General features: G+C 40.6%; 1 protein-coding gene across 1 annotated transcript in view; it reads left to right on the top strand.

Moving 5' to 3' along the window:
- The window catches only part of CPA6 (carboxypeptidase A6), a 386,652-nt gene that overhangs the window by 188,863 nt on the left and 176,372 nt on the right, over positions 1-21,417 (top strand). The gene's annotated exons all lie outside the window — the stretch shown is intronic.

Below are 21,417 nucleotides of genomic sequence, written 5' to 3'. Positions count from 1 at the left end.
TTTGAGTTTATTGTAATTGGTTAGAGAAATTGTGATGAAAAACAACAAAATCAACTTTGAATAACAAGAGTTTTAGAGATAGACAGCAATAAACTAATTGCTTTGGTAAGATGTTTCCTATTGTTCCAATTAATTTATGTCAAACTTACACTGTGCAATTTATTCCTAAAATTAGTGTTTACAGAATATATCTGATTTAAGGAAATAGCACTGGAATGTCCTTTCTGCAGGAAATGTTCTATTATTTGAATAGAGCATTAGGTAAATAATATATTTGTATAAATAACAATTCAAGTAAAAGTCATGGGACTCTACTGCTCACTTAGTAATATGGAATTTTCCCTCAAAAAGTTTTTTAAAAAAGGCTTTGCAAGGTATTTGCTATAGTTTTAATTCTAATTCATGCCATTCCATTAGAAAAACATGATTGGCTTTCCAGTGCCTTTAAACCATGAAAAATCCCTAAATACTTTGCAAGGAGAAAATTAAATCAATTTTTTTTATGTTTTTATTGAGGAGATTAGAAACAAGAACAGAGACATAAAACATCCTCGCAGGGAGTCTTTGGCATGATTACAAAACTTTAAAAACCTAGTCAAAGGACAATGCATATTTGAACAAGATACACTTGTGATACAAATGCTTTGTATGTAAAATATAGTCAATCATTGCTGGAAATAAAATAGGAGAGATTCTACATTAAGAATTATGTTTTAGGAATCTGGTACCTGTGGATGGGAAATTAGACCTAATTTTTTTTTACATATAATACATCATTCTCGTAGGGTTTATCTAATTGGAATAGATACATATAATGAATAAATAAAGAGGAGGTGACTAGGTGAGTGCTGATAGCTCGGGGGGACATATGATGTTAGGGCTTTTCAGAAGGGTGGAGGGAAGAGAGAAGAAAAAAAAAAAGGAAGAACGGGAATTATAGCAGTGTTTCTATAATTGGTCCAGTCTGGAAAGGAGAGAGGATTAAGTAGATTAAGTATAAGGACGGGGAGGCCAGGTCTAGCTGTCTCATTCAGGAAATACCTCAATCCAGAATGCCTAGTTCTCTAGTCTAGCTGTCTCATTCGGGGATTGCCTCGGTCCAGGGCGACCAAGTCTCTAAGTAAATGTCCACTCTGTTGAGAGCCTTGTGAGAGTAAGATTTAATTTGTTTAATGTATCTTATCGTGGAGATGACTTGATGAAAAGCTGTGAGGGCTTTGTTCTTCCAAGCTCTGGCTATTGCCAATTTGGTGGACATTAAATGGTAAATGGTAAGTGTTTCTACGTGCAGGGGTTAACTTCAGGAGGTCTAAGTGGAGAAGGCAAACCTCTGTTCTGAAAGGGATTGTTATATGGATTTGGTTGAGGATTGCGAAGAGTTTAGCGCAGAGGGGCTTGATTTTGGGGCAAGACCACCACACATGGGAGGTGGTGCCTATTTGATCGCATTCCCTACAACACATAGGAGAGTGATTACTAAAAATCTTATGTAAGGTGGTAGGGACTAGGTGCCATCTAACCAAAATGTTATAATAAAGTTCTCAGAGGGTAGCGCATGGCAAAAGTCTTTTGGTGAATAGTATCTCCCGATACCAAGAGCCAGTGTCAGCCACAAAGTTTAAGTCCCTTTCCTATGAGAAATGGGATTTTGTGATAGCTGTGGGGTTCAAGAAATAAGCTGTAGTGGTAGAATATCGCCCTTTTGACTACATCACCTTGAGTCCATATCTGTTCCAAATTGGTGGGATCTCTGAGGTTGCATTTAGGGTAACCCCAAGATCTTAAAAGAGAACTAAGGCGAAAGGCTTTGAATCGGATATTGGGAGGTATCTGAAATTTGACACATAACTGGGAGTGGAGTATCCATTTCTTACGTTCATAGAAGTCAGAAATACAAGAGACCTGAGCGTTTTGCCAGGCTAGTATGTTTGAGTCAGGGAGTGCAAGGAGCTGGCTATCATTAGAGTCGGGGGAGGATGGGGGAAATCTCATGACCATGTCTAACCTGATTCCAGAATTAAAGAGTATCCTGGATTATAGGGTAAATAATCCCAAGATCGTTCCTGTAATGTGTAGGTATCCAAGGTAAGCCTATTAATTTAAGGCCTTATGGTAAAAGTGAGCTCTCGACCTCGTGCCAGCACAAATTTTTGCCTGGGGTGTTCCACCTCATCAGGTGAGAGAGTCAGACTTCATTATAATAGAGAATGACATTTGGTAATCCTCCCTTTTTAACTGTCCTTTGCAGGGTCTGTCAATAGGTTCTGGGTTCCTTACACGCCAGATATATGTAGTAATGATAACTCTGCAGTTTGTTAAGGATTAGTCTAGGTATGTTAAGTGGGATACATTGAAATAAATAGGTCAGTTTGGGGTGGAAGGACGTTTTAATAGTAGCTATCTTCCCTGTCCACGATATATCTCTAAACTTCTATGAATCCAGGAGCCTTTTGAACTCAGGGAGTCTTTCTGAGAATTTTTTAGTTATGACAAGAGAGGTTGTCCATGCTAAAATTTGTCCCTAAGTGTTTAATAGTCTTTTAGGACCATTGGAATTTATATAATTGCTGTAATAGGGATAATTCACTAGGGGCAATGTTGATGTGGAGGAATTCAGTTTTGATCAAGTGTAACTTATAAAAGCTCAAGGAACCAAAGTGAGTACGAATTTTAAAGACTGCTGGAAGAGAGGTGGCTGGGGAAGTCAGAAGGAGGGTAATGTCATCCGCGTAAAGAGTGATTTTGTGTTGAGAGTCTCTTATGTGGTATCCAATGATCTCAGGATCTAGTCTAATTGCCTGCTCAATAGGCTCTATTGCTAGTGCAAATAAGAGTGGAGACAGGGGACACCCCTGTTTAGTTCCATTGGAGATCTCTAGAGCACTGGATTGGAAACCTACACAGCCTGGACAGCTAATAGGAGCTCATTAGGTAAGTTAAATGCTCTCATGGTTTCCCAGAGATATTCCCACCTCACTCTGTCAAAGGCTTTTTACAGCATCTAGTGACAGAGAGAGGAGGGGCACTCTTCTTTAGAAGTAGTAGTGAGGATATTGAGTATGCGCCTGGTAGCGTCTGGCCCTTCTCTAAGGGGAATGAAGCCCACCTGATATGTGTGAACTAGTGAGGGGATTATTTTAGAGAGTCTATTGACCATAATTTTAGCGTAAAGTTTTCTGTTTAAATTAATGAGAGAGATGGGACGATAGCTCCCACAGTCCTTAGGGTCTTTACCAGGTTTTAATATAGTAATTATTGTAGCTTCTAGAAATTCTTTATGGAAAGAAACTTTGCGCATGACATCGTTAAACATTCTACATAAGATGGGGGCAACTAAAGGTTGAAGCATTTTGTAAAAGCGACCAGTGAAGCCATCAGGTCCTGGTTATTTACCTAATTTAAGATGTTTATTACTCAATTGCATTTCTTCTAAGGTGATTGGGGTATTTAGGATTTGAAAATCGTCCTTTGACAATTGGGGTAAATTAAGAGTATTTAAGAAGGAGCTAACCTCAGCTGCTGGGGATGGGTGGTCAGAGTTGTTGGACTCTAGGTTAAACAAGGAGTGATAATACGATCTGAAAGTATTGCCTCTCTCTTTCGGAGAGTATACTAAACTGCTGTGTTTTCTAATAGAGACTATCTTGGACTGGGCCATGTGGTTTCATAGTTTTGTTGCTAAGAGGGAAGTGGTTTTATTACTTTTGTAGTAGTATATCTGCTTGAATCTCTCTAAGGTATTTTGGGTTTTCTGATATTCAATGGTTTTAATCTGTTGTATGATATTCGAAATTTTGTCTTTAATGTACTTGAATAGGTAATATAGAGTTGTTGTTTTAGAGTTCTAAGCTGGGAGGTAAGTGTGGCTAGGGAGGCTCCCTGGTTTTTGTGCATGAGCGCAGGGTTTTTAATGAAATATTCTCTGAGAAATGCCTTAAGGTAGGTCCAGAGGATCTACTGAGTTCTGTACGTTGTAATTGAATCTCAGAAATTTAGAGATGGGTTTCTTGGAGTTTGAGTTTTCGTAGGGGTTGGTAACTAGCCAATCTTTGAGGCACCAAGGAGGTGGAAGTGGGTCAGCTAGGTGGGGGCCTATAGAGATTAGTAGGGAGTCATGGTCCAACCAGGAGATCGGAGATATCCTAGCATAGGGTATGTGATCAAGTGCACGGGGGCTCATGAAGAAAAAACTCTATTTGTGTGGGATTTATGAGGGGGGAGTAAAAGGTAAATTCCTTGTCCTTTGGGTGTAAGGCTCTCCATACATCATATAGATCATATTGGGGAAAGAGTTTTTGAAAGGCATCAGAGAGAGTGAGCGGACCTTTCTAAGGTGGAAAACTTTGGTTCAAGTCTGTCGAGAGTTGGATCCCAGATCAGGTTAAGGTCACCCCCAAGTATTAGTTTCCCCTGCTTTATGGCTAACACTGACTCCAGGAGTCTCCTAAGAAGCCTTACTTCTATGGAATAAGGGGCATAGGTATTCACCAAGGTGACTAATTTATTATTTAATTTACAGATCAGGATAATGAAATGGGCCTGGGGGTTGCATTCTATGTATATAGGGTCATATTTGACATTGGCACTAATGAGTATGCCACTCCTCTAGATTTGAATTTGAAGGGAGCTTCTATAACTATCAGGTATCGTTTGTATGTGCGAGTGGTACTTTGACTCTAGAGTGCTGGAGGAGATTTGTCAAGAGATTACGCTTTGTAGGGGAGTTGAGGCCCTGGAGTGTTAAGCTTAATGAATCGAAGGTCTGTCATGCTGAAAGAAAGAGAAAAATAAAAAAGGGGGAAAGAGAGGAAGAGGTTGGGGAGCTAGGATAGAGTAAATTCCCAGAAGCTGGATCTAAAATGAGTTAACTAGGTAGCCACATTCAGAGGAATGCAAACAAGAATGGTTGAATAGCCAGTGTGCCTACGAGGTACGCTTTTGAGTATTTTAAATGTCTTCTTAAAGGGTAAATCAGCAGACATGGAGGGTGATGGGGGGAAGGGACTTTCTGGAAAGAACACTAAATATGTTGAGGAGAGTACGAGAGGGATTAAATGATAAGGTGGTTCAATTCTATGAGTATCTGGCAAGAAATCAGCAGTAAGAGGTCTATGGGAGGGGTAAGGTTTCAGTTGTTAGTAAGAGTATGTAGGGAGTTGGAGAATATAAACAGTATTTGCTATTGAATGTGGGTAAAGGGCAGACTAAGGGAGATGAGAGCTCTTGTAGGATAAGGCCTATTGGGGTTATAGGGTAGGGCTGCCGGGAAATGCTCTTCCATGATACAGTATGTGATAGCATTAGGGTAGGGAGAAGTTTGCAGCTACAGTATTGTTGAGGTTAAGGGTAGGTTATACCTGTGGAGGGGTAGGGGCTGTCCAGGGTAAATGGAACAAAAACAACAGTAGCGAGGTCAACTAAATAACATAAACACAAATAGAACTGGCAAACATGTTACATTTGAGTAGAGTAAAACAAATTAGCAAAAGTATACTCTTAAGTCCCGCCTTTAGGAGTGGTTAAGGTGAGTATAGTGTCAATATAGGCTGGGTTTGTCTAAGGTATACTTAATAAACAACCAAAACATGAAACTAGATTGTGTTAAGGTTAGAACATAAGCACCTTGTGAACGGGTTCTTAGGAGAAGATAATATGACTAGCGAACATGTTACATTTGAGTAGGGTAAAACAAATAAGTATAAGTATACTCTTAAGTCCCGCCTTGAGGAGTAATTGAGATGAGTATAATGACAATATAGGCTGGGTCTCTCTAAGGCGTATTCAATGAACATTTATAACATAAAATTAGAATACACTGACACAAACAAGGCTAGAGGTACAGGTGTTACTGAGCGGAAGGAGAGGCAGCTCCAGGTTATACCGCGGTCCCTGTTGAGACTGTCCTTCCCTTCTTGCGGAGGAATCGACAGGAAGAGGGACAGTCTCCGGGGTAAGATCGGCAGTACCTAAGTAACCGGGGTTACTGGAGCATTAAGAAGCCAGAGGGAAGTACCCTGGTTCAGGTAGGACTGTACCTTGTTGTGGACTCACTGTTTATGCTGGATTGCATGATTTGCAGAGATGGCAGGAAAATATACAAACAATTAAAGCCCAAGTCAATGCTCTCATAAGCAACTGTAAGGTCGGCTGACTAGAGCTGAGTGCCCTGAGGTGACATTTTAAGAGGCGTTAAGTGGCGTTACAATTACTTTCAAGTAAATCTGTGGGAGAATAAGGAGCACAAGAAAGTAGGAATGAGGATGTGTTTGAACTTTATTTGGATTGTTGTAAGTACGCTGAATAGCTATGCATGACTCTCTTGCTTCTGGCATGTTATGGATATGGATGTCTGATAAAAATTCAACCTGAAATTTGTGATTTTAAGAGCTCACAGTTTAAAGGCACATTAGCTCATTCAGAGCCAGCTAAGGGGAGACTATATCTAAAGCCTAACTTTGTTTTTTTTCAACAGACTTATCTATCAGGTGTAATCAATTAACTTGGAACAAGGATATTAAGTCTTCGTAAAGGCTTGAATAAAAGGAAGCTCTTTGGGAAAGGAACGTTACTACTATCCATACATAAGGTTTTTTGGGATGGACTGAAACCAATGTGTGTAGTAAATCTATCTTTTTCTTTAAGTCTCCATTAAGAGAATTGATGCATGGTGGTTATGCCGAAATTATTCTACCCTAAAGGAAGTAATAAATTAACCAATAATGAAGATAGAAGAGCCCGCCCGGATGAAGACTTCTTGCCGGCTGGATGGATCCTTCAAGCGGAACTTCAAAAACTGTAAGTGGATCGTCGGGGGTTAGTGTTAGGTTTATTTAAGTTTTTTTTGGGTGGGTTTTATTTTTAGAGTAGGGTCTGGGCAGGTAAAAGAGCTAAATGCCCTTTTAAGGGCAATGTCCATACAAATGCCCTTTTCAGTGCAATAGGGAGCTTAGGTTTTTTAGATAGGCTTTTTATTTGGGGGGGTTGGTTGGGTGGGGGTCGGTTTTACTGTTGGGGGGTGTTTGTATTTTTTTTTACATGTAAAAGAGCTGATTTATTTGGGGTAATGCTCCGCAAAAGGTCCTTATTAAGGGTCATTGGTAGTTTATTGCTAGGGGGTTTTATTTTGGGGGGGCTTTATTTTGATAGGGCTATTAGATTAGGTGTAATTCATTTTTATATTTGATAATGTGGTTTGTTTGTTTTTGTAACTTAGTGTTTGTTTTTATTGTAATTTAGTAATTTTTATTAGTAGATTTAAATAATTTGAGTAGGGTTAGGGTTTTTTAATATGTAATATAGTTAATTTAATTGCTAGTTTAATGTAATTTTAGTATAATAGTTAGGGTAGGTTAATTAATAGTTTAATATAGTTTATTTTAATTCTAAAGGTAAGTTTTAATTTATTATAAGATAGGGATGTTGTAATTTTAATGTAAAGTTATCGGGTTGTTAGGTTTAGGGGTTAATTGCTTAATTTAGTTTATGGCGATGTGGGGGGCTGGCGGTTTAGTGGTTAATAGGTTTAGTTAATGGTAGTGATGTGGAAGGCCAGAGGTTTAGTTAATATGTTTATTTAGGTGGTGGCGGGGTCCGGCGGAATAGGGGTTAATAACTTTATGTAGTGGCGGCGGGGTCCGGGATCGGTGGAATAGGGGTTAATACATTTAGTTAGTTGCGGCGGGGTCAGGAGCAGCGGAACAGGCGTTAATAACATTATGTAGGTGGCGGCGATGTCGGGCGGCAGATTAGGGGTGTTTAGACTCAGGGCTTATGTTAGGTGTAAACGTTACTGGTTTTCTACAATAGAAATCAATGGGATATCTGGCAGCATCGAACAAAAGCTTTCGCTGCTTTTAGACTCCCATTGATTCCTATGGCATCCGTGGCCTCCAGGGTGGCGGATTGAAAACCAGGTATGCTGGGCCGGAATAGCCGCGAGTGTACCGGTTAATTATTTGAATGTGTATTCAGATCATCTGTAATGACGTAAGCATCGCTCTGTGCTGGATTGAGACGGCCGAATCGTATGTTACGTCACAGATTTCAACTTTTGCCGGTCTGTAGGCTTTGATAACTAGGTCAAATCAAGCTCACCACAATTACGCTGCGGAATTCCAGCGTATTTGCGGTTGACGGCTTGATAAATATCCCCCTAAGTGTGGTGTTGGATACCCTAAAGTAACAAAGAAAACAAATAGCTCGTTCTTAGGGACATAGTTCTGGTATCTTATATAAAATCATAGGAGGGGCGTAATAAAAGAAATTTAAGAGTAAATCTTGTAGGAGTCACCTGATACAAGGGCCATCTCAGGGCTTGTTTCAGCTTTAAATTTGGCAAAGACAAGCTCCCTAGGTACCTATGTAAGTCAAAAGTAGACTGTGTTTCAACAATATCCCTATTTAAACAGGTTGCTTTGTTGGAAAGCTACAACTCGCTAAACATTGTTCTATTTATTGCTTTTTTTACCTAAATTAACAGGCATTAAAAAACTGGCACATATTAATTTAATCACTACTCCCTTCCCTCACTACACATACTCTCCCCATTATTGTTTTTCCTCTAACAATTTAAAAAACAAACAAAAAAAACAAAACGGTATTGATTCTTTCAAAATTTCAAGGAAGTTTCTTCCCCTATACACCACTGATTCACGTTGGATTGATTCTATTTTACTCACAAAGTAAATTATATATGGATAGATATCTATCTAATAAATCACCTGCGATGCCTGCTAAAAATGAAGACAAAAAATAATAGCGAGGAATAGCTTATAGAATAGTGCAGAAATTAGAATGGAAGCAGCTGGTACAGGAATCTGCTCTGCAAATTTAATTGAAATATTAAAACAAGTAGCTAACTTGTTGCTACCACAATATGAACAGATTAGACAAGATGTAGTGTTATTAACAACAGAAACTAAACAGTTCATTACAAGACTAACAAGCTGAAAATAGGATTTCAGGCATAAAGGATACACAAGTTACGCAAGGACAAAATTTACAAACACATAGTAACAAAATATCAGATATGCATAGGAAGATTAAGGAGTTGGAAGATAGGTCTCGAAGGAATAACCTGAGGGTTATAGGTGTTTCTGAGAGTGTTGCCTTTCAAGATCTAATTCACTTTGCTTCTGTTACTTTACCGCAGGCGCTGGGCATAAATACACCCGAAAGAGCCATATTAATAGAAAGAGCGCATAGAACAGTGCCTTTGAAACCCCTCCTAGAAAATGGTCTACATAGGAGACCGAATACTATAAAATTCTTGAATCTTCAAGTCAAGGTACCTATATTAAGAGCATACAGAGGTATTAATAACTTGGAGATGTAAAATATCTCTCTCTCTCAATTTATTGGAAGGCACACAAAGGTTCAAGTTGCGGGAGGACAGCCAAACACTCACCAACCTGGTAGGAAGGTGCGGGCAGACGCCTACGATCAGCCTGGAACTTTTGGCGCTGCATAGAACGATGAAGGCAATCCTGAATCTGCACCCACGTGGAACGGAGTTGCCGGAGATGCTCCTCCAAAGCCGAAATACCCTGAGACATGAATGCCTCAGGCAACAAGGATGGTTGAAACCCATAATTCTCCATGAATGGGCATAACTTGGAGGAAGCATTAATAGCACTATTATGAGCAAACTCTGTCCAAGGTAGCAGTTCAGAACTTCAGACCAATTATTGTGGTGATCTGAGACATATCAACAGAGGAACTGTTCCAGAGCTTGATTAGACCGTTCCGCAGCCCCATTGGATTGAGGGTGATATGCCGAGCAGAAGGAAAGCTGCATCCCCATTTGAGCACAAAAGGAATGCCAAAATCTGGAGACAAACTGGCTACCCTGGTCCAACACTATTTCCTTGGGTAACCCATGTAAACGGAAGACCTCCCCAGGCAAAAATTGAAGCAAGCTAATGAGCGGTAGGCAGCTTCATCAAGGGAATGAAATGTGACATTTTAGAAAAATGGTCAACCACCATAAGGATAACAGTATTGCCATTGGAAACAGGGAGCTTGACAATGAAGTCCATGGAAAGATGTGTCCAAGGACCATCACCATTAGCAATAGGTTGAAGAAGACCCACAGGAAGACATTGAGGAGTCTTTTTATGTGCACAAACTGAGCAGGAGGCATTGGTTTGTGCAGCCAGGATCTCTTCCCCCAAGGGAGAAGTCAAATTAGTACGTATGGTAGCCAAAATATGGTCAGGAGGTATAACAGGAGTAGGTACAGACTCCTCCTTGGACAGAGGCAAAAATTGTCGAGAGAGGGCATCAGCCCTAACATTCTTACTACCAGGCAGGTAGGAGACCACATAATTAAACCGAGACAAAAATAGCGCCCATCTGGCCTGTCGGGGCGACAAAAGTTTTGCTTCAGATAGATAAGTTAAATTCTTGTGGTCAGTAAGAATGAGCACTGGCACGCTAGTACCCTCGAGAAGATGCCTCCATTCCTTAAGTGCCAAAATTATGGCCAGTTATTCCTTGTCGCCAATTTGATAATTGCACTCCGCTGGAGACAATTTCTTAGAGAAGAAACCACACGGATGCAAGGAACCGTCAGGCATAGGACGTTGAGACAAGAGGGCACCTACTCCAGTCTCAGAAGCATAGACCTCAAGAATGAAAGGCAGGACAGGGTTAGGATGAGCCAGAACTGGAGCAGCAACAAAGGCAGTCTTAAGACTATCAAAGGTCTTAATGGCAGTAGGTGACCAAAGGAGTGGATCATTCTCTTTACGGGTCATGTCTGTGATAGGTTTGACCAAGGAAGAAAAGTTTTTAATAAACTTTCTATAGTAATTGACAAACCCCACAAAACATTGAATAGACCGAAGACCAACTGGGCGAGGCCACTGCAGAACTGCAGATAACTTGTCAGGATCCATGGAGAACCCTGCAACAGAGATAACATAACCCAGTAAGGTTACTTGAGTCTGATGGAACTCACATTTCTCAAATTTACAAAACAGGCCGTTCTCACGTAGTCTCTGAAGAACCCGTGTAACATCAGAACGATGAGCCTCAAGTGTGGGTGAGTGTATGAGGATGTCGTCTAAGTACACCACAACACACTGTTGCAACATATCTCGTAGGACATCATTAATAAATTCCTGAAAAACAGCAGGAGCATTACATAGGCCAAAGGGCATTACAAGATACTCATAATGCCCGCTCCTGGTGTTAAATGCTGTTTTCCATTTGTGGCCCTCCTTGATCCTAACGAGATTGTACACTCCTCTCAAATCAAGTTTAGTAAAGACCGTAGCTCCCTTGAGGCGGTCAAAGAATTCCGTAATAAGCGGAATAGGGTAAGCATTCTTAATGGTAAGACAATTAAGACCTCTATAATTGATACATGGTCTTAACTTGCCACCCTTTTTCTTCACAAAGAAAAAGCCAGCCCCTGCAGGAGAGCAGGACTTGCGGATGATCCCCTGTGACAGAGCCTCGGCAACATACTCCTCCATGGCACAATTCTCTGCAACAGACAGAGGGTACACCCGGCCCGAGGAGGAATGGCTCCGGGTTGCAGGTCTATGGCACAATCGTAAGACCGGTGAGGAGGCAAAGTACCGGCACGCACCTTGTCAAACACGTCTAGGAACTCTCGGTACTCCTCTGGCAATTGAAATACAGAAGAAGTGCACAAGACTTTAACTGGTTTCCGAAGACAAGTGGAAATAAATTGCGGGGACCACGACAAAATTTCGGACCTGCGCCAGTCGAGACTGGGATTGTGCTTTTGGAGCCAGGGATAACCCAGAACAACTGGAAAATGCAGAGAGTTTATCACCTGGAACTGGAGGGTTTCAAAATGGAGAGCCCCACCAGACATGGACAACGGAGCAGTTTCATGAGTAACGAGTGCGGGCTGAAGGGGCCTGCCATCAATGGCCTCAATAGCAAGCGGAACGGACCGAGGAAAAACAGGAATGGAGTGCTTTGATACAAAAGCACTGTCAATGAAATAGCCCGCAGCACCGGAGTCAACAAGAGCCTGAGTGACTATGGAGGAGTCCACCCAGAAAAGGACAACCGTGACCAAAGGTTTCTCCTTACGTGGTTCCAGGGACGGGGATAAACCACCCAAGGTCTTCCCCCGACAGGACCTTATGTGTGAGCGTTTCCCGGCCGTGTAGGAAAAGACTTCAAAAGGTGTCCCTGTAACCCACAATAGAGGCAGAGCCCCTCCCTCCTCCTAAAGGCCCTCTCCACCGCGGAGAGATGTGTGAATCCCAGCTGCATTTGCTCAGCAGTACCTGGTGACTCGGGACCAGGAGGCATCGGAGGAGAGGGAGGCATGGGTGGGAACGAACACATAGGAGACAACAGAGCAGGAGGCTTCTGCAAGCACTCCTTGAAAGAGGGCCTCTCTGAGTCTGATGTCAATTAGGATAAAAAAAATATACCAATGCCTCAAGATCCTCTGTTAAATCTCTGGCAGAAACTTCGTCTTTAATTGCATCAGAGAGCCCATGAAAGAAGCCGGCAACAAGGGCTTCATTGTTCCAACCTACCTCTGCGGCAAGCGTACGGAACTCAATAGCATACTGAGCAACAGATCTTGTACCTTGCTGAATGGACATGAGTAGTTTAGCAGCAGAGGAGGAGCGAGCCGGAACATCAAATACCCTTCGAAAGGAGGCCACAAATTCAGGGTAATTTGAAATCACTGGTTTATTAATCTCCCACAAGGGATTAGCCCAGGCAAGAGCTGTGTCAGAGAGTAACAAGATGAGAAATCCCACCTTAGCTCTGTCAGAGGGAAACGCCTGAGGTAACATCTCAAAGTAAATGCCCACCTGGTTCAAAAACCTTTTGCACTGAATAGGATCGCCTCCATATCACTAAGGTAGAGGTGTAGAACCAGACATGCTCCTGGTAGGCATAGGTGAAGCAGCGGAAACAGGAGCAACCATAACTTGTGGGACACTTTGGTCCAAATGTGCAGTGCGAGTCAGCAGGGTTTGCAGGGCTACTGCAAATTGATCCAAGCGGTGATCCTGTTCATCCATCCTGGAAATGATGGCAGGTAAAGGTGGATTATTAGCACCATCAGGATTCATGGCCTTTGCGTAATTTCAGGGTGCCAGGAATCAGACTGAGACGAGAAGTGCAAAAATAATCACACCTTTATTAATAGCAAAAAATAATAAAAAGTCCACAAGTCAAATAACAAGCCAGGAGTAAAAACCAGAGCTGGTAGTGAGACGAGCCGAGTTAGGAGCCAAAGCAAATAGTCAGACGAGCCGGAATCAGGAACAAGGAAAACAGCAGAGTCAGGAACAAGCCAGGGATCAGGAACCAGGAAGGACGTCAGGCAGCCAGGTAATACACAGGAACTCTCACAAACAGGTCTGAGACAACGCAAAGGCAAAGCATACTGAACAGAGGCCCTTTAAATAATAAGTGATGACATCACAATTCTGAGACTTCATGGATGATGCAAACCAGTGTGGCCATAAGTGCAGGAAATGAGCAGCATCCCCCACAATGCACCACAGTCAGGAAGAGAGGTGAGTAAAATGGCTGCCAGCAGCACATAGCAAACACAACAGGGAAAAAACCCTGACATACGGCAAGGATGCCCAATTTCACCGATGCCCAATTTCACCTCTCCTCTTTAATTTGGCAATTGAGCCTTTAGCAATTAAACTAAGGGAAACATTGGAAGGAATACATATATGGACGCAGAAACTTAAACTGTTACAATATGCAGATAATCTGCTTTTACTTATCAAAGATGCCAAACTAGAAGTCCCCAGGGTATTAGATATAGTGCAAATATTTAGCTCTATTTCTGGATATCACATTAATGCATTAAAATCTGAATTGTTTTGGATCTTTCAAGATATTAAAAGGGACATACAAACTCCATTTAAATAAATATATACCCAATTTATATATTTGGGTATAAATATATGTGGTGACCCAAAGCATTGGTATAAAATGAATTATAATCCCATTATTAGTAAATTAAAACAAGAGCTAGAAAGCTGGTCGACACTTCCTTTATCTCTCATCACTAAAATTAATTAAATTAATATGATTTCAATACCCTAATTCTTATATTTTATGCATAATATTCCGGTTTTGATGCCAAAAAAAGATATCGAAGAGGTGCACAAATCTTTTAGGCGTTTCATGTGGGGTAAGCGGCGCAGGAAAATAGCTTTGAATAAACTAACACAGGCTAAGTATATGGGAGGGCTTGCTTTCCCCTCTTTAAAGATATATAACAAAATCTTTCTGGGGAAAGTAATGTGTGAGGACATTTGTCAAGAATTAGGAAGACAAGTCCTAATTAATCGTAGCTTGCTCTCAATATAATGGAGAGAAATAGATTACAGACAAAGATAAATCCGGATTAAGATTGGATACTCTTGCTTTATTTATACTCCTGAGGTATTTCCCTCTTTCCTTCTATTACTCATTATTTATGGAAACATTGTGTATAATTTGCTAAATAAGCCATGTAGTGTTGTCGTATATCTAGAAGAATTGTTATTTGGAATGAAAGCAAGACAAGAGAAGGTAAAGCAGGAGGCCTATGCAAAACCTTGAACTAAAACAGGACATATTGCTAGTCTGTGACATGATGGATAAAGGTGATATGAACTAAACAATGGTATAGAGTACTAGCTTATGTTAAAATGTGTGGATCATATATGGAGTGTATATTACTTTTATTCTTTCTGTACAATCTGTAACTATCAATAAAAATTAATAATAAAAAAAAATTAGAACATGAACACCTTGTGAACAAGTGAATTCTTAGGAAAGGATACGTATAGCCCAAAACTTGGTCCAGAGCCCAGTAAAAAGGATAATTGTGAATGGTCAAGTGTCCTCTCTGGGGGCGGCCAAATCTTTTCTCTTGGACTGTTGGCTGGATCTCTTTGGAAGTGGTTAGCTCTTAGTTTGTTATGATTTTCTAATGTTCTGTTCATGGGGATGAGGCAGTCCCAGTGAGAGTAAAAGCTTCATTCCTTGGTCTGGGGTGGGGATGGCATATGTATGGTCTTTAAACTGTAAAAATAATTTCACAGGGAAGCCGCATCTATATTTCACACTATTTTTGCGTAGACACTGGGTAATCTGTTAGAAAGTGCATCTCTTGTCTAGAGTGTGTGTGGACAAATCCGGGAAGATTTGGAGAGTGTGATATGGGTCTTTCAAGTTTTTTTTTAGAAAGGAAGCCCTGAGTAACTTTACCTTGAATGTGTAGTAATGTAGCCTAATTATAACATCACTCGGGATACTTGAGGCAGCTTTTCTGGGGCGGAGAGCCCTACGGGCTCTGCCAATGAGGGGTTCCTAGTCTTGCAATGGCCCAAGTAGTTCCTTGAATAGGCCCATCAGGAAGCCAGATAATTCTGCAGTCCCAATATCTTTGGATATACCACGGATCCTAATGTTATTGCGACGTGACCTGTCTTCAAGGTCCGCCATTTTAGATTCCAAGTCTGAAATCATTTCTGCTAGGGTTTGAGTGTAGGAAAGGTGGTTAGTATGAACCACTTTAAGATCTTCATGTTTCCTCTCTAAAATTTCTGTGCATGCCCCAAGAGATGAAATGTCCCTTTTAAGTTCTGCAGCGCTGTGCATGGGTAACAAAGGTAAAAAGGACAGTACAATATGAGACACCAGACAAAATTTAACAAACAACTACAGGGGGAATTGGGAGCCCTGTTTCTGTGGGAACTTACAATCTAAATGGGTAGGAGTGTGAGAAACAGGAGGTGGGGACTGCAAAGGTGGGAATGATGTTAGTGTGTAGTTAGATGAGGGCAACTATTAGGCAAGTGGAATTAGTTACTGATTTGGTGATAGACTTCCCTGAACAAGAAGGTCTTTAGGGAGCGTTTAAAGGAGGAGAGGTTGGGGGAAAGTCTGACAGCTCGAAGTGCGTTCCAGAGGGTTGGTGCCACACGAGAGAAGTCCTGTAGTCTAGCATGAGAGGAGGTGATAGTAGAAGAGGCAAGGAGTAGATCATTGCTGGATCTTAGATGACTCCATTTTGTCAGACAGTGCTTTAATGGGACAAGTATGGAAGAGTGTACTACCAGGGACCTGTCTGTAGGTTGACTTTCGGTTCTGTGGATCCCTTTAGATGAGGCTATAGACTCTCTTTAACCCCTTAATGACAACTGACATACCAGGTATGTCATGCAAAAACTAACAGTTAATGACAATAGACGTACCTGGTACGTCAGTTGTCTAACAGAGTGCAATCACTTCCAGCAGCTCTGAGGGTATTGCAGTGATGCCTTGATATGGATGCATCCTGCAATACCCCTTTACAAGCCTCCGATGCAGAGAGAGCCACTCTGTGGCCCTCTCTGCACCGGTAGTGATGGTGCCGTTGTCCGGGTGTGAGCACACGTGTGTGCGCGTGCACGGGGGGTAAAGAGAAAGGGAGAAAAAAGTAAAAAAAAAAATAATTAAATATAAAAGGATCTGGGAGGGGGGGGGGGTGGGGGTATTGTGGGGGGCTGCTACACTACAGAAAGAGTTGTAAAGTTCAAAATAAAATAAAAACTTTGGTTTTTGGGGCCAAACTGGGTACTGGCAGACAGCTGTGAGTACCCAAGATGGCGGTAATTAGGTATTGGAGAGGGTTAGAGAGCTGGAGGGGGGATCAGGGAGGTTGGGGCTAAGGCAGGGGTCCATCACAGCTAAAATATTTTTTTTTTTTTTTTTTTAATAAAAATAATAAACTCTTTTATTTAGTACTGGCAGACTTTCTGCCAGTACTTAAGATGGCGGGAACAATTGTGGGGTGGGGGAGGAAAGAGAGCTGTTTGGGAGGGATCAGGGGGTGGGATGTGTCAGGTGGGAGGCTGATCTCTAAAATTAACCCTGCAAGCTCCCTACAAGCTACCTAATTTAACCCCTTCACTGCTTTGCATAATTCACGTGTGGTGCGCAGCAGCATTTAGCGGGCTTCTAATTACCAAAAAGCAACGCCAAAGCCATATAAGTCTGCTATTTCTGAACAAAGGGGATCCCAGAGAAGCTTTTACAACAATTTCTGCCATAATAGCACAAGCTGTTTGTAAATAATTTCAGTGAGAAACCTAAAATTGTGAAAAATGTAAAGTTTTTCTTTTATTTGCTCGCATTTGGCGGTGAAATGGTGGCATAAAATATACCAAAATGGGCCTAGATCAATACTTGGGGTTGTCTACTACACTACACTAAAGCTAAAATTAACCCTACAAGCTCCCTAATTAACCCCTTCACTCCTGGGCATAAAACACGTGTGGTGCGCAGCGGCATTTAGCGGGCTTCTAATTAACAAAAAGCAACCCCAAAGCCATATAAGTCTGTTATTTCTGAAAAAAGGGGATCCCAGAGAAGCATTTACAACCATTTGTGCCATAATTGCAGAAGCTGTAAATAATTTCAGTGGGAAACCTAAAGTTTGTGACAAAATTTGTGAAAAAGTGAACTTTTTTTTTTTGGCGGTGAAATGGTGGCATGAAATATACCAAAATGGGCCTAGATCAATACTTTGGGTTGTCTTCTAAAAAAAAATATATACATGTCAAGGGATATTCAGGTATTCCTGACAGATATCAGGGTTCCAATGTAACTAGCGCTAATTTTGAAAAAAAGTGGTTTGGAAATAGCAAAGTGTTACTTGTATTTATTGCCCTATAAATTGCAAAAAAAGCAAAGAATGTGTAAACATTGGGTATTTCTAAACTCAGGACAAAATATAGAAACTATTTAGCATGGGTGTTTTTTGGTGATTGTAGACGTGTAACAGATTTTGGGGGTCAAAGTTAGAAAAAGTGTGTTTTTTCCCATTTTTTCCTCATATTTTATAAAAAAAATATTAGTAAATTATAAGATATAATCAATATAATGGTATCTTTAGAAATTCCATTTAATGGTGAGAAAAACGGTATATAATATGTGTGGGTACAGTAAATGAGTAAGAGAAAAATTACAGCTAAACACAAACACTGCAGAAATGTAAAAATAGCCATTGTCATTAAGGGAAAGAAAATTGAAAAATGGTCCGGTCATTAAGGGGTTAATTTTCATCTGACATATCATGTTCGTATTGGATTTTACTGTTGAAATGGTCTGCTAAGGTTCTCTTAGGGATGTCAGACTGTTTTTGTTTTTTCTTTGTGGAGTGGACCATATTGTTAAGTAAAATAATTCTCAGGTATAATTATAACACAGGTACTGAGAGCTACAATCTCCCTAGTGGGTAAGGAAGATATGGAGAGTAGGCCCGGCACCCCTGGTGGAGTTAGCACTTCATTTCCGCTTAGAAATATAGTATATGGATAGTATAGTAAGGGGCTGAATTAGAGGTGAGAGAGTGAGGGTTTAGGTCAGGCTTTTGATTGGGCAGCAATGTGAGGTTGTTTCTGGAGTCCCTCTGTGTTTGTGCTGGGTGCTTGACCACATAGAGGAATACTATAGGACTGTTACTTGATTGAAGGTCTGTAAAGGTGAGGGTATGTGTCACTCCTGGGGAGGTGCCCCCTTAGGACGATGTGGGTAAAGGGTATGGGGATATGACCTGCAGGCAAAAAGGGCCGGCAGGAAAGGAAGGAGAGAGATCAGTCAGTAGAAGGGCTGAGTTGGCTTGATTTGAAGCACAGTGCTAGTTGCAAGGTATGTCTATGTGCTCACTTATATGAGTGGCTTCCTCAGCAGAGGGTGTTGTGGAACAATATAGGCTGCTCTAGAAGATTGTAGTTTTAGGTAGATAGGTAGTCCCTCGGTAAGTGACTCAGATCCACAAGTCCGGTGCCTCTGCTTTCAGTGAGAGGAAGTGCAAAATACATGAGGAATTATAAAGGTGCAGGCCCTTAAGCCCAGTTGAAAAGGGAGGTCTCAGGGTAGTGAGCAGGGGTGGAATATGGCCTAGTTGGGTTATAAAGTCCCTAGGGCATATGTAGGGTGCAGAATGTCCCAAACTCACCACAGCTTGGTATGTAGGTCTTCCACTGGGCTGTTAAGGACTCATTCCAATTAAGTTAGCTAAAGAAGCTTACAGAAAAAGATACTTAGTAAGCACTCAAAGGACCCCCAATTATCTGGAGTGGGAAAAAGAATCACACTAAAAATTAAAACATAAATCTTTATTAGAAATATTTAAAATACGGGTTAGTTAAAACTGAAATGCTGGTCTGAAATTCCCAGTACAAAGACTGGATATTGAGTACTTGAACCAATTATTATAATACTGTCTGGTGGCAAATTAGGGAGCCGACGGCTAGGATTAACTGTCACTATTGGATTTAGATTAGGGTCATTGGAGTGTAGTTAAGGAAGTGTATACTTTGAACTTGATTCTGATTGGCTGATTCCATCAGCCAATCAGAATTTTCCTACCTTAATTCCGATTGGCTGATAGAATCCTATCAGCCAATCGGAATTCGAGGGACGCCATCTTGGATAACGTCCCTTAAAGGAACCGTCATTCTTCGGGAAGTCGTCGGTGAAGATGGATGTTCCGCGTCGGCGGGATGAACATGGATCCGGAAGAAAGAAGATTGAAGATGCCGTTGATAGAAGACTTCAGCCGGATCATGGACCTCTTCAGTTCCCGCTTGAATGAAGACTTCAGCCGGATCATGGACCTCTTCAGCTCCCGCTTGGATGAAGACTTCAGCTGGATCATGGACATCTTCAGCCCCCCTCTTGGGCTTGGATCAAGACATCTGAGGAGCTCTTCTGGATCGATCGGTGAACCTGGTATGGTGAAGATAAGGTAGGAAGATCTTCAGGGGCTTAGTGTTAGGTTTATTTAAGGGGGGTTTGGGTTAGATTAGGGGTATGTGGGTGGTGGGTTGTAATGTTGGGGGGGTATTGTATGTGTTTTTTTAACAGGCAAAAGAGCTGAATTCTTTGGGGCATGCCCCGCAAAGGGCCCTGTTCAGGGCTGGTAAGGTAAAAGAGCTTTGAACTTTTGTAATTTAGAATAGGGTAGGGCATTTTTTTTATTTTGGGGGTCTTTGTTATTTTATTAGGGGGCTTAGAGTAGGTGTAATTAGTTTAAAATTGTTGTAATATTTTTCTGATGTTTGTAAATATTTTTTTATTTTTTGTAACTTAGTTCTTTTTTATTTTTTGTACTTTAGTTAGTTTATTTCATTGTATTTATTTGTAGATATTGTATTTAATTAATTATTGATAGTGTAGTGTTAGGTTTAATTGTAGGTAATTGTAGGTATTTTATTTAATTAATTTATTGATAGTGTAGTGTTAGGTTTAATTGTAACTTAGGTTAGGATTTATTTTACAGGTAATTTTGTAATTATTTTAACTATTTTAGCTATTAAATAGTTCTTAACTATTTAATAGCTATTGTACCTGGTTAAAATAAATACAAAGTTACCTGTAAAATAAATATAAATCCTAAAATAGCTATAATATAATTATAATTTATATTGTAGCTATATTAGGATTTATTTTACAGGTAAGTATTTAGCTTTAAATAGGAATAATTTATTTAATAAGAGTTAGTTTATTTCGTTAGATTTAAATTATATTTAACTTAGGGGTTAGGGTTAGGGTTAGCTTTAGGGGTTAATACATTTATTAGAATAGCGGTGAGCTCCAGTCGGCAGATTAGGGGTTAATGTTTGAAGTTTGGTGTCGCCGATGTTAGGGATGGCAGATTAGGGGTTAATACTATTTATTATAGAGTTATTGAGGCGGGAGTGAGGCGGATTAGGGGTTAATAACTTTATTATAATAGCGGTGCGGTCCGCTCGGCAGATTAGGGGTTAATAAGTGTAGGCAGGTGGAGGCGACGTTGTGGGGGGCAGATTAGGGGTTAATAAATATAATAAAGAGAGTGAATGTAGATCCTGCGCAGAAGACAGATGGGGGGAGGGGATTGGGAATACCTCTAGCTCTCCTCAACGGATACCCTAGTGTACCCGATGTAAACAGAAAACGATAGGGGGTGGAGGTGAGCGCCAAAGTAGGCTGAGGAAGGGAAAGGGGGACAACTATAGCCCACAATGTGGGTCCTCCTACTAGTAGTTATGGAGTGAATGTACAAAAGATATATGCTAAAATGGGTGTATAAGTTAAAATGTATATCAATATTTATTCCACACAATCGGTTAAAAATATCGGTGATCTTCTAAAGTTAAAAATGTATATCAATATTTATTCCACACAATCGGTTAAAAATATCGGTGATCTTCTAAAACATACAGTCAAAACGATATATTACACATTCATAAATAATCATGGATCCATGTTACAATAACGAAATGTAGAAAATGACATAAAATCTGAAAAAATAATAAAAATAAAAGTAAAGAAAAAATGACCTGGTGCACCTAAAAACGTCTGACAATGAATGACCTGATAGGCCAAGTGTCTTAGTATGGGTGGTACTCTATGGTACAATCCGGA

Source organism: Bombina bombina, chromosome 5 (genome assembly GCF_027579735.1).
Source record: "Bombina bombina isolate aBomBom1 chromosome 5, aBomBom1.pri, whole genome shotgun sequence".
Lineage (NCBI taxonomy): Eukaryota > Metazoa > Chordata > Amphibia > Anura > Bombinatoridae > Bombina > Bombina bombina.
The sequence above is the reverse complement of the archived record's forward strand: the minus strand, read 5'-3'. Positions and strand labels throughout refer to the sequence as shown.